This window comes from Pelodiscus sinensis, chromosome 1, assembly GCF_049634645.1.
Source record: "Pelodiscus sinensis isolate JC-2024 chromosome 1, ASM4963464v1, whole genome shotgun sequence".
Lineage (NCBI taxonomy): Eukaryota > Metazoa > Chordata > Testudines > Trionychidae > Pelodiscus > Pelodiscus sinensis.
The window spans coordinates 128,539,991-128,549,775 of record NC_134711.1 but is presented as its reverse complement, the minus strand read 5'-3'; the positions used below and the strand labels follow the sequence as shown (position 1 = coordinate 128,549,775).

Below are 9,785 nucleotides of genomic sequence, written 5' to 3'. Positions count from 1 at the left end.
TCCCGGACAGAAAGCTCAAATATCAGACTGTCCTGTTCAAAACCAGACACCTGGCAATCCTATAAGGTTGAGGTTTTGTGTTGTTGTTTTGTTTTGTTTTAAATAAAAATCTAATTTTGTACCCCACTGTTTTTCACTTTTAACACCTCTACGCTTTTTGGTTCTAGCCAGAGATGAAAATACTGGAACCAAGGGTACTAAAAATCTCTTGATTAAGTCCATTCCTGAAAGATTTCCAACCCAGCTTTTTAGCCACTGGATAATAGTATGTGTCCCTAATACAGAGGGGTGAAATAGTTCCTACACATCTGAATGGCAATCAAGAAGAGAGTAAAAAAATAAATCATCAGTCCTTCACCTCACCTCCACCTTAGATTCTTGAACTCTTGAATGTTTCTAAAGTAAGCATGAATTAGCCTTGCACCCCAAGAAAAAAAATTCCAGACTCCAAAATCTTCACAAGCTTCTTTTAAATGTAACCTGATATTTTCACCTGCCTTTTTTGACATGCTCTACTGTCTTTTATTAGCAATTTGTCTAGTACCAGATTGAAAATGTTCTTGCTGGCGCATTCACACAATAAGGAGCTCTTCAGAGAGAACTGTGACAATTTTTACTGTATTTTTGTTGCTGGGGTCTGAATATTGATTTTTGGGTGTTTTCTCCTTTCTTGTTTATACAAATTAAAGCCACAGAGGAATTCATGCCTTTCTTTCCCACATTAACCAGCAACTCACTTTAAAAAAAAAAGATCTGAGGTTATGTCTACACTACAAGCACTACATTTGCACAGCTACAGCATCGTGTTACAAGATTGTAATGCTGTAGTTGCTGTAGTTGCTACAGCAACAGAAAGGAGTTTTCCATCACTGTAATAAATCCATATCCTAAGGAGGTGGTAGTTAGGTTGATGGAAGAATTCTTGTATCAACCTAGTAGTGTCAACACTGGGGCTTAGGTCATCTTAACAATATATTTTAGGAGTGGTGATATATTAATCAGGTGACAGATTTATTTTCATAAAGTACTTGTACATGCCGAGTCTTAAGAATAATTTTTTATTATTCTTTCTTTATAAATAATATTTCTCTCCCTTCAAAAGCGTCCTTCAGCTGCAGTTCTGCTGTTACACCTACCGTATAAGAAACCATGATGATCAATGAGGATTTGACTTCATCAGTCAGAGAAAATTTTATTTTATTTTATTTTATTTTCTTTAAAAATCTAAGAGAATTGGAAACCATCAGGAATCCCGATAGTTAACCTATAGAATCACGTGATTTTGTTTTCTTTGGCCTCATCCTCTCTCCAACCTGCAAGGCTACGTCTACATTGGCCCCTTTTCCGGACGGGGCATGCTAATTTGTCAGATCGTAATAGGGAAATCCGCGGGGGATTTAAATATCCCCCGCGGCATTTAAATAAAAATGTCCGCCGCTTTTTTCCGGCTTTTAGAAAAGCCGGAAAAGAGCGTCTACACTGGCCCCGATCCGGCCCGATCCTCCGGAAAAAAGCCCTTTTCCGGAGGATCTCTTATTCCTCCTTCAAAGTAGGAATAAGAGATCCTCCGGAAAAGGGCTTTTTTCCGGAGGATCGGGCCGGATCGGGGCCAGTGTAGACGCTCTTTTCCGGCTTTTCTAAAAGCCGGAAAAAAGCGGCGGACATTTTTATTTAAATGCCGCGGGGGATATTTAAATCCCCCGCGGATTTCCCTATTACGATCTGAAAAATTAGCATGCCCCTTCCGGAAAAGGGGCCAATGTAGACGAGCCCCAGTTGTTTATCATGCCTGCGTGTGGTTTCTTGTCTCATATTGGGCCTTGGTCCTTCAAGTACCTGTTTAAATGCTTAATTTTATAACATGAATAATCCTATCAGCTTCAATGAGGCTACTCATGCATATGTCTTATGAGCTTCAGATGGGTAGTCTGTTTCAACAAAAACAATGAGGAAACCTGTGGCACCTTAAAGAATAACAAATTTGTTTGAACAAGGATAGCTCAGTGGTTTGAGCATTAGACTGCTTAAACCCAGGGTTATGTGTTCAATTCTTGCGGAGGCCATTTGGGGCAAAATTCATCAGGGATAGTACTTGGTCCTGCTGTGTAGGCAGTGGACTGGACTCAATGACCTTTCAAGGTCCCTTCCAGTTCTAGGAGATAGGCAATCTCCAGTAATTTTAATTTTATTTTAAAGTGGGTTCCAGCTCATGAAACCTTATGCTCAAATGAATTTGATAGTCTTTAATTTGATAGTTTTTAATTTTAAGCCACTCTCCTTGCTACTTCATGCCCATTGTAAGCTTGAGCTACCACCCTCCCATTTCCCCACATCTCCATTGTGGGGGAAGCGTACAGTTTAACTTTGCATCACCTGGTTTTCCGTGGTTTAACTCTAGCCTGTCCCCACATTCTGGCAGGGCACCAGGTGCCACTTGGCAATTTTAACTTTGTGTTAACTATGTGTGGGGTATTTCAAATAACATGAATCTAAAACAACTAATATTTGACAGCATCTATAGCACAGTGAGAGACAGTCTGTGTCCTGAAATCTTAATTCCTTGACCCTGCAAATGGTCAGGCATATACAATGAGGAGTCCTGTGGCACCTTAAAGACTATACTATTATATCCCTCCCTTATTCCCCACTATTTCCCCACTCCCAATTTCCCCCTCCTTTCCCTGCTTTCCTTCAACATTCATACCCTCAGCCCTGGGTTCCCAGACACCCAGTGCTGCTCTGACACATCCACGTTCCCTAGCTCGGCAGGCACCAAAAAATGTTATATGCATCTCTTGTGAAGGGGACTGCGTATCAGGAACTTCCTGATTCAGTTACATTGTTCAGTAAACATGATGGCATTTATCCCAACTGTCTTTTATCTTCCCTCTCGTTAATCAATGCTCATTGATTTATCAGTGGTGGCACTCTGCTATAGTAATTTCCCAGGTGGAAAGTAGCAACATACCCAGCAATGATTCTCATATATCTGCAGCATGTGTTATTTATTATTTTCACAAACTAGTTAGAGACCATTCTAAATTTGCAGTGTAAATTCTCAAGGCACATTTTTAAAAGTAAAAAAAAAAAACCCCACAAACCCTTAACTGAAGCAGATAGTAGCAACTAGCAATATTCAAGCTGCCTGGAAACCATCATGTCATGGTCTTGCTGCATACACACATTCAATGTCTCTGGCTCATGAAATTTAGCATGTATTGTGTGCAACAGCCAAATTCTATGGTCAATATTTTTTTTTCAGTATTGCTTCCCTAAAGAGGCAGTGGCATATGCTAGTGAGATGAATGTCAAGCAACTGAGATCAGTTGGGGGACAATCAGTATTTGGGGCCCAGATGAGTGCAAACTGGCATGAAGAACCAGTAGTTTTTGTAAAATGCTGTTCTCTCAGTAGCTTTATTTCCAGAACACCTTGCTCAGATATCCCTCAAGTTTGGACCACTAACACTTCTAAGCACCCCTATGAGACACTGATAGTTTTAAGAGAATCCAAATAACCATGCACATTTTAGAATACTTAGAAGCATCTACTTCTAATCAGAAAATGATGTTCAACCGTGACCATAAAAGCTGGTGCTTCAGTATAGTAGAAGATAAATCAGACATTACTGTTGTTCTTTTTAAGAACATAAGAATGGTCACACTGGGTCAGACCAATCATCCATCTAATCTAACCCAATGTCTTGTCTTCCAACAGAGGCCGCCAGATACTTCAGAGAGAAAGAAGAGATCAGGGCATGTATCTGGTGATCCATTCCTTGTCATCCATTCCCAGCTTCTGACAGAGAAAGGTTTAGGAACACAACCACAAAATTGGGTAGCATCCCTAATCATCTTGTTTCATAACCATCAATGTTCCTACTCTCCATGAATGAAGCTAATTTAATCAGTGTTGCAAGAGATCATTCAAAGGTGAAACAAGCTGTTAATAGCTCTACTATCATAGGACAGAGGAGAGTTAATAGGTTACAAATTGTTGTAATAAGCCAGTATCTGTATTAAGACTGTGATTTTTTGTGTATAGTAATGAATTTAAGTTCACAGGTTTGTCTATTGACTCTGTGGCACAGGTTTCCTTTGATAATGAGTGCTAAGAAGTCAGATATGGAGTGTCCACCCATGGATTATATGGTGTTTTATCTTTTATCATTTTTCTGTATGAGTTAACTTTGAGAACATAGTGATTGTTTGGTTTCATAGTTGTTACTGGGGCATGTAGTGCACTGAATGAGGTACACCACATGGGCTGATAGGTATGTGTGTGACCCTTGGACCTTGAAGGTGTTTTGGGGGCTGGGCGGGAGAGAGGGGAGGGTTGATCATCATAGCAGAGCCTGGAAGTTAAGGTTTTGCATCTGTTGTTGTAACAGAGGTGTAATGTATAGTTACTTTGTGTGATATAAAAAGTATAACAAGATGTTCCAGCTTAACTTTCAATGTCTTTCCCTCAGGGTTTTTATTGCTGCTGTTGTTTTAAATAAAGAGTTTTTCTTTAAACAAAAGTATTTCTAAGATCTGGGCACTGATCTTGCAATGAAGGCAAAAGGAATCCTCACAGCCACAAGGGGCTACGTCTATATTGGCAAGATTTTGCGCAAATACTCTTTAACGCAAGAGTTTTTGCATTAGAGTATTTGAGTAAGAGAGCATCTACACTGGCATGTGCCTTTGCGCAAAAGATGCGCTTTTGCACAAGAGCATCCATGCCAGTGTAGATGCTCTCTTGCGCAATAAAGCTCCGATGGCCATTTTAAACATCGGGCTTTCTTGCGCAAGAAATTGATGTTGCTTGTCTACACTGGCGTCTTGTGCAAGAGGGCTTGTCCCTGAGCGGGAGCGTCAGAGTATTTGCGCAAGAAGCACTGATTTTATACATTAGAATGTCAGTGTTCTTGCGCAAGTACTTGCGGCCAGTGTAGACAGGTGGCAAGATTTTGCGCAAAAGCGGCCACTTTTGTGCAAAATCTTGCCAATGTAGACGTAGCCAAGGTGCTCTACTGGGAAGTCATCTGAAGGGCCTGGAGTCTTCACAATATGGCTGTTTTACTCTTTTGCTTATGATTCAATGTGTTATCATTTTAAATTGTTAAGTACAATTTTTGAAAAGTAATTGAAAATAACTATTGCCAGGTAGGACAATTATGATTAGTTATCGTTTATCTAGCACAGGGTGCAGGGTACCATAAGTTTGGGACCACAGTAAAACAATTACAAGTAAAAACTGTAAAGACTGGACAGAAAAGGGAGGGAACAGAAAATTTCCCCTTTTAGGGCTTGATCCTTGTTCATGCTTAGTTATACTTTACTCCATGATTAGTCCCATCGAACCAATATCTACACCATGTTGTCTAGAGTTCCTGAATGTAGCCACATAGTTAGGGTACTGGTTAGGACTTGGCGGGTGCTGGACTAAAATCCTTGCTCCACCTTTGACTTCATGTATGACCTGAGCAAATAACTCAGAGCTGGTCTCCACTAAGAACTTACATTGGTCTCTCCAGGGCAGGCCTGCACAACATCCAGCCCACGGGCTGCATGTGGCCGGTAGGGGCTCACTATGCGGCCCGTGACGACTACGGACGACGCGGCCTCATCTGATCCGCCGGCCAGGCACAGGAGCAGAGTGCTGCCGGGCTGCCTGCATGCAGCTCCAGCGCAAGGAGGCAGGGCGCAAGCCAGAGGGCGGGACGCAGGCAGACACCAGGACCCTGGCGTGATGTGGCGTCATGATGTTACGGCCGGCGATTAAAAAAGGCTCCGGCAGCTCCGCAAATTGGAAGGCAGAAGCCACGTAGGGGAGGGGAAGGGGTTTGTGCTGAGGGAGGGGGGCAGGTCAAGAGAAAGGGGAAGGCACCAAGGGGCAGGGTGCAAGAGAGACAAATGCCAGGGGGCCAAGTGGAGACAATGAGGAAAAGGGCAGGAGGGGAGGTGTCTGTGGGAGGAGGGACAGGGTGATGCTGGGAGAGGAGAGGGTAAGGGCATTGGGAGCCGTATGTTGTGCAGGCCTGATTTAATTGAAAAATTCTTAATAAAATATCACCTCCCCCCCCAACCTACCCTTGCGGCTAGGGTTGCCAGGTGTCCAGTTTTCTTCCGGACAGTCCGGTATTTGCACTCTCTGCACCGTAAAAAAATTCAGAAAATATTGGACATGTGCAATGTCCGGTATTTTTTGAATTTCCGGCTGGGTACTGGACGGAAGCCTGGTGGCGCCTCCTGCGGTTGTGTGCTGAAGCCAGGCAGCGCGGGGGTTTTTTGTATGCCCGACACGCTTTTTTTTTTTGCTCGACAAAAATTTTTAGCCCGCATGTTCGGTATTTTTTGGGAGACCATCTGGCAACCCTACTTGCAGCCTGCAGCTGTTTTCTTTGGAGTAATATGGCCCTCGCCGCTTTCCGAGTTGTGCAGGTCTGCTCCAGGGTGTGAAATGTCTGGAGAGATGTAGCTATATCAACCTTACCCACAGTGTAGATCAGTCAGAGGTGTGCCGTGGAGAACAGCAGAGTTCAAAATGGCCACCCTTAAAGGGGCAGGCGACTTTTTTTTTGCTCAATAATTTTCCCCCACTCCCCTTTTTTCCCCCTCAACAAAAAATCCTTGGTGTTCCTCATAAAAAAAATTATTGTTTGGTGTTCCTTGGTCTTAAAAAGTTGAAGAAACACTGGTGTAGATACATTTATGAACAGTAGGTCAACAGAGGAATTGTTCCATCACCCTAGCTACTGTCTCTTGGGATCATGGATTACCTAGGCGGACAGGACAACCCCTCCCATCAGGATAGATAGTGTCAACACTAAAGTGCTTCAGTACCACAGCTGCAGCAGCATTTTAAGTGTAGACATACCCTATAAGTTTCTGTTCCTCATCTGTATGATGGGCTTGATAGCATTGCTCTGCCTTACAGAGGTATTGTGAGCATATAAGGGTACGTCTACATTGCAATACTATTTTGAAATAACTAGCACTATTCCAAAATAATTTAGTCCGCATCTACACAGTAGGCAGTTATTTTGAAATGGTGTTGAAATACTGTCAAGCTGGAGGACTTCTTACGCTGACTCCTGTAACCCTCATTGCATGAGGAATGAGGGAAGTCAGAAGAAGAGTGCTCTATCTCAAAATAAGTGTTTTGGAGATGCTTCCTATTTTGAAATTTCAAAATAAGCTCTGCAATTGCTGTAGCTCAATTTGCTTAGTGAGTTAAGCCCTGCAGTGTAGACCCACCCTAAGGGTGCTAAGTGTCCAGTTGAGCTGGAGCTGCTGCTGGTGGTGGTAAAATTCCCTTGTGGAGACATGGCCTGGCTGAGACTTTCCAGGATTGGGTTAAATTGGCCTGTGAAGGAGAAGGCAGGAAAGGGAGAAGGAGGATGCTGGTGAAGGATACAGTAAGAGGGAGAAGGGGGGGGGGAGGCAGTAGGGGGGGGAGAGCAGAAGACAAGGAGGGGGAGGAGGCGGGAAAAGAGGCAGGGAGGGAGGGCAGCAGCGGCTCATTTGAATAGCTGCCTCATTGCACCCGCCGCTCTGCAGGCTCCTCCCAGGGGCTGCCTCAGACACAAAGTATTCAAACACGAGTGCGAGGGGAAGAACGGGGAGTCCCGCCCCCTTTCAAGGCGAGAGAGAAGAGCCAGACACGCCAGGCGTGACACCACTGTGGGGAGCATTAGGTGCAGTGCAAGCATGTGCTGAGGGGGAGGACGCAGCCGGAGTGGGGGGCTGGAGCTACTGCAGAGAGCAGAGTAGGAACTGCTTTGCCAGCGGTGGCTGCCGCTGTCTCCTTGCCCTGCTCCTCTTCCCCCCGCCCCCCCCCCCCGCTCCTTTCGTCTCTCCCTCAGGCTGAGTTCATTCACTGGGATTGGTTTCAAATGACGCCATCTCTTTATTTTTACATCAATGACCTCATCCCAGCAGCTTGAAGTTTACTGACCAGCAAAACTCCCTCCCTCCCTCCCTCTCTCCTCCTCCTTGTGTCTGTTTGTTCTAGCCATTTATTAGTAATTGTGTGGGTCCTTTTGGAACCTTTTTAACTTTCCTTTCCCTCCCCCCTTCAGTTTTGGAAGCTAGCTTGGGGGGGAGAGAAAAACTCCCCACGTTTCCTTTCTCTCTCCACCCCCCCCCTTCCCCTTTTAAATAGATCAGAATAAAGTTTTAAAGAAGAAGAGGAGCCTGGCGCTTTCCAGCGGCTGGAAGCAGAGAAAGTTGGGTCTGGCAGCAACTCCAGCAGCAAAGAAGCTGGTGGTAACTTTTATTCCTTCTCCAGGAAACAAGCGCGCGGGTGGAGGTGGAGCGGGGGGGGGGGGGGTAACTGTTGAAAGCAAAGTAGAGGAAGGAAGGGGGTTGGCAACAGGGTTGGGGTGTCCTCTCCCCATGTTCCTAGGGGGAGCTGCTCACCACAAGGGTCACCCCTATTACGATAGGGACACGACTCTAGGGTGGGCTGAAGCTACGAGTTGATCTCTTTGCAAACAGTCTTTAAAACCCCCGGGTGGGTTGTTCCTCTTTCCCCAGTGTTCTGCTTTGTAGCTGCCTTGGCTTGTGTCCTTTTGGTGGTGGTTGTCTGTGTGTTTCAGTGTGTAGGCCCCAGGAGCAGAGGGAGATAGCAGTTAAATGAATTGGGGGTGAGGGGAAGGTGGTGGAAGCTGCTAGTACTGATGGGCATATGATAATAATCTATGCTGTCTTCTCATCTTCCCACCCAATCCTTTTATTCCTCCCCCCTCATTTTTATTGGCAGGTTGTTTATTTGGCCCTGACTAGTGTACAGTCCCTTTCCCCACCTCATATGGGGTGGAAAAGGGGGGAGTGGACAGATGAGCTGGCAGTGTGGTACACTTTTTAGACATTTAAAAAAAAAACCCACAGAGCCTAACTGCTGAGCATTTTTGATTCTCTTCAACACAGCAAGCTGTTTTGTGGTTGTATGTGGTTTGGTTTGTTTTTCGGTTCACCTTTGGAAAAAGTACATAGCCACCTGTCTTAAATACCAAATTTTAAAGGAGAAGGGACAGAGAGAGAAAAACAGGGTTTCCTTTGTATGAGGCTAGAAAAAGCATGATTTTAAGAACAAGCAAAACATCAGGTAGTTTGTTTACATTAATGTGTATTAAATAAAACAAACTTCAGCAGATGTTTTGGAAATTTTCTGACTTTTTGTGTTTATTTTTACTTCTAGGAACAATAAGTGCATCTGACCCTTTAGATTTAGTAAATAGTCATTTGAATTCATAATTTCAAATATTTAAGTATTTAGAACAATAAAAACACTTTTTAAAATCCTCAAAGTACTATCCAAAACTTTCAAAATGTTTGTAAGTACTGCCTTGAACTTTACTAGATATTTTAACTAAGCAAGCCAACAAAATGGAGGGTTGATGTAGAATCCAAAAAAAATTACCTGTGAAATGTTAGCTTGATTCCATTTTAAATATAGCAATAAAAAAAAGATTGATCTGTGTCTTATATTACTTCAAGCCCTCCTTGGAATTTTTTTCTGAATGTTTTAAGAAGTTATGAGAGGAGGAAACACCCTCACCTTATTCAGCACATGTTGATGTGTGTATGTGACAAGTCTATTGCTTAAGCTGATCAGCAATGTAAACTGCATCTAAGATGAAGGGTGCGGAGCTGTTAAAAATCGTAATATATTTTTTCTACAATTATTGCAGTTCAAATTGATTATACATGTGTACTCTTGCCCCTCTCTTTCTCGTCATCTTTTCCCACGTTTCCAGATGAAAGGGACATCCCTAGCACATTTTACTGCTTGAG

The 9,785-nt window shown here is 43.5% G+C and overlaps 1 protein-coding gene across 4 annotated transcripts in view; it reads left to right on the top strand.

The window, feature by feature from the left end:
* The first annotated feature begins 7,625 nt into the window (after positions 1-7,625).
* DUSP16 (dual specificity phosphatase 16) overlaps positions 7,626-9,785 on the top strand; it is a 91,320-nt gene continuing 89,160 nt past the window's right edge. Inside the window, exons 1-2 of one of the 4 annotated variants that reach the window (XM_075901127.1) lie at positions 7,645-7,756; positions 8,152-8,255. The gene's annotated coding sequence lies outside the window, so the exon portion shown is untranslated. Of the gene's footprint in view, positions 8,256-9,785 lie in introns of all 4 variants that reach the window. The other 3 variants (XM_075901136.1, XM_075901133.1, XM_075901123.1) reach the window with 3 other exon arrangements.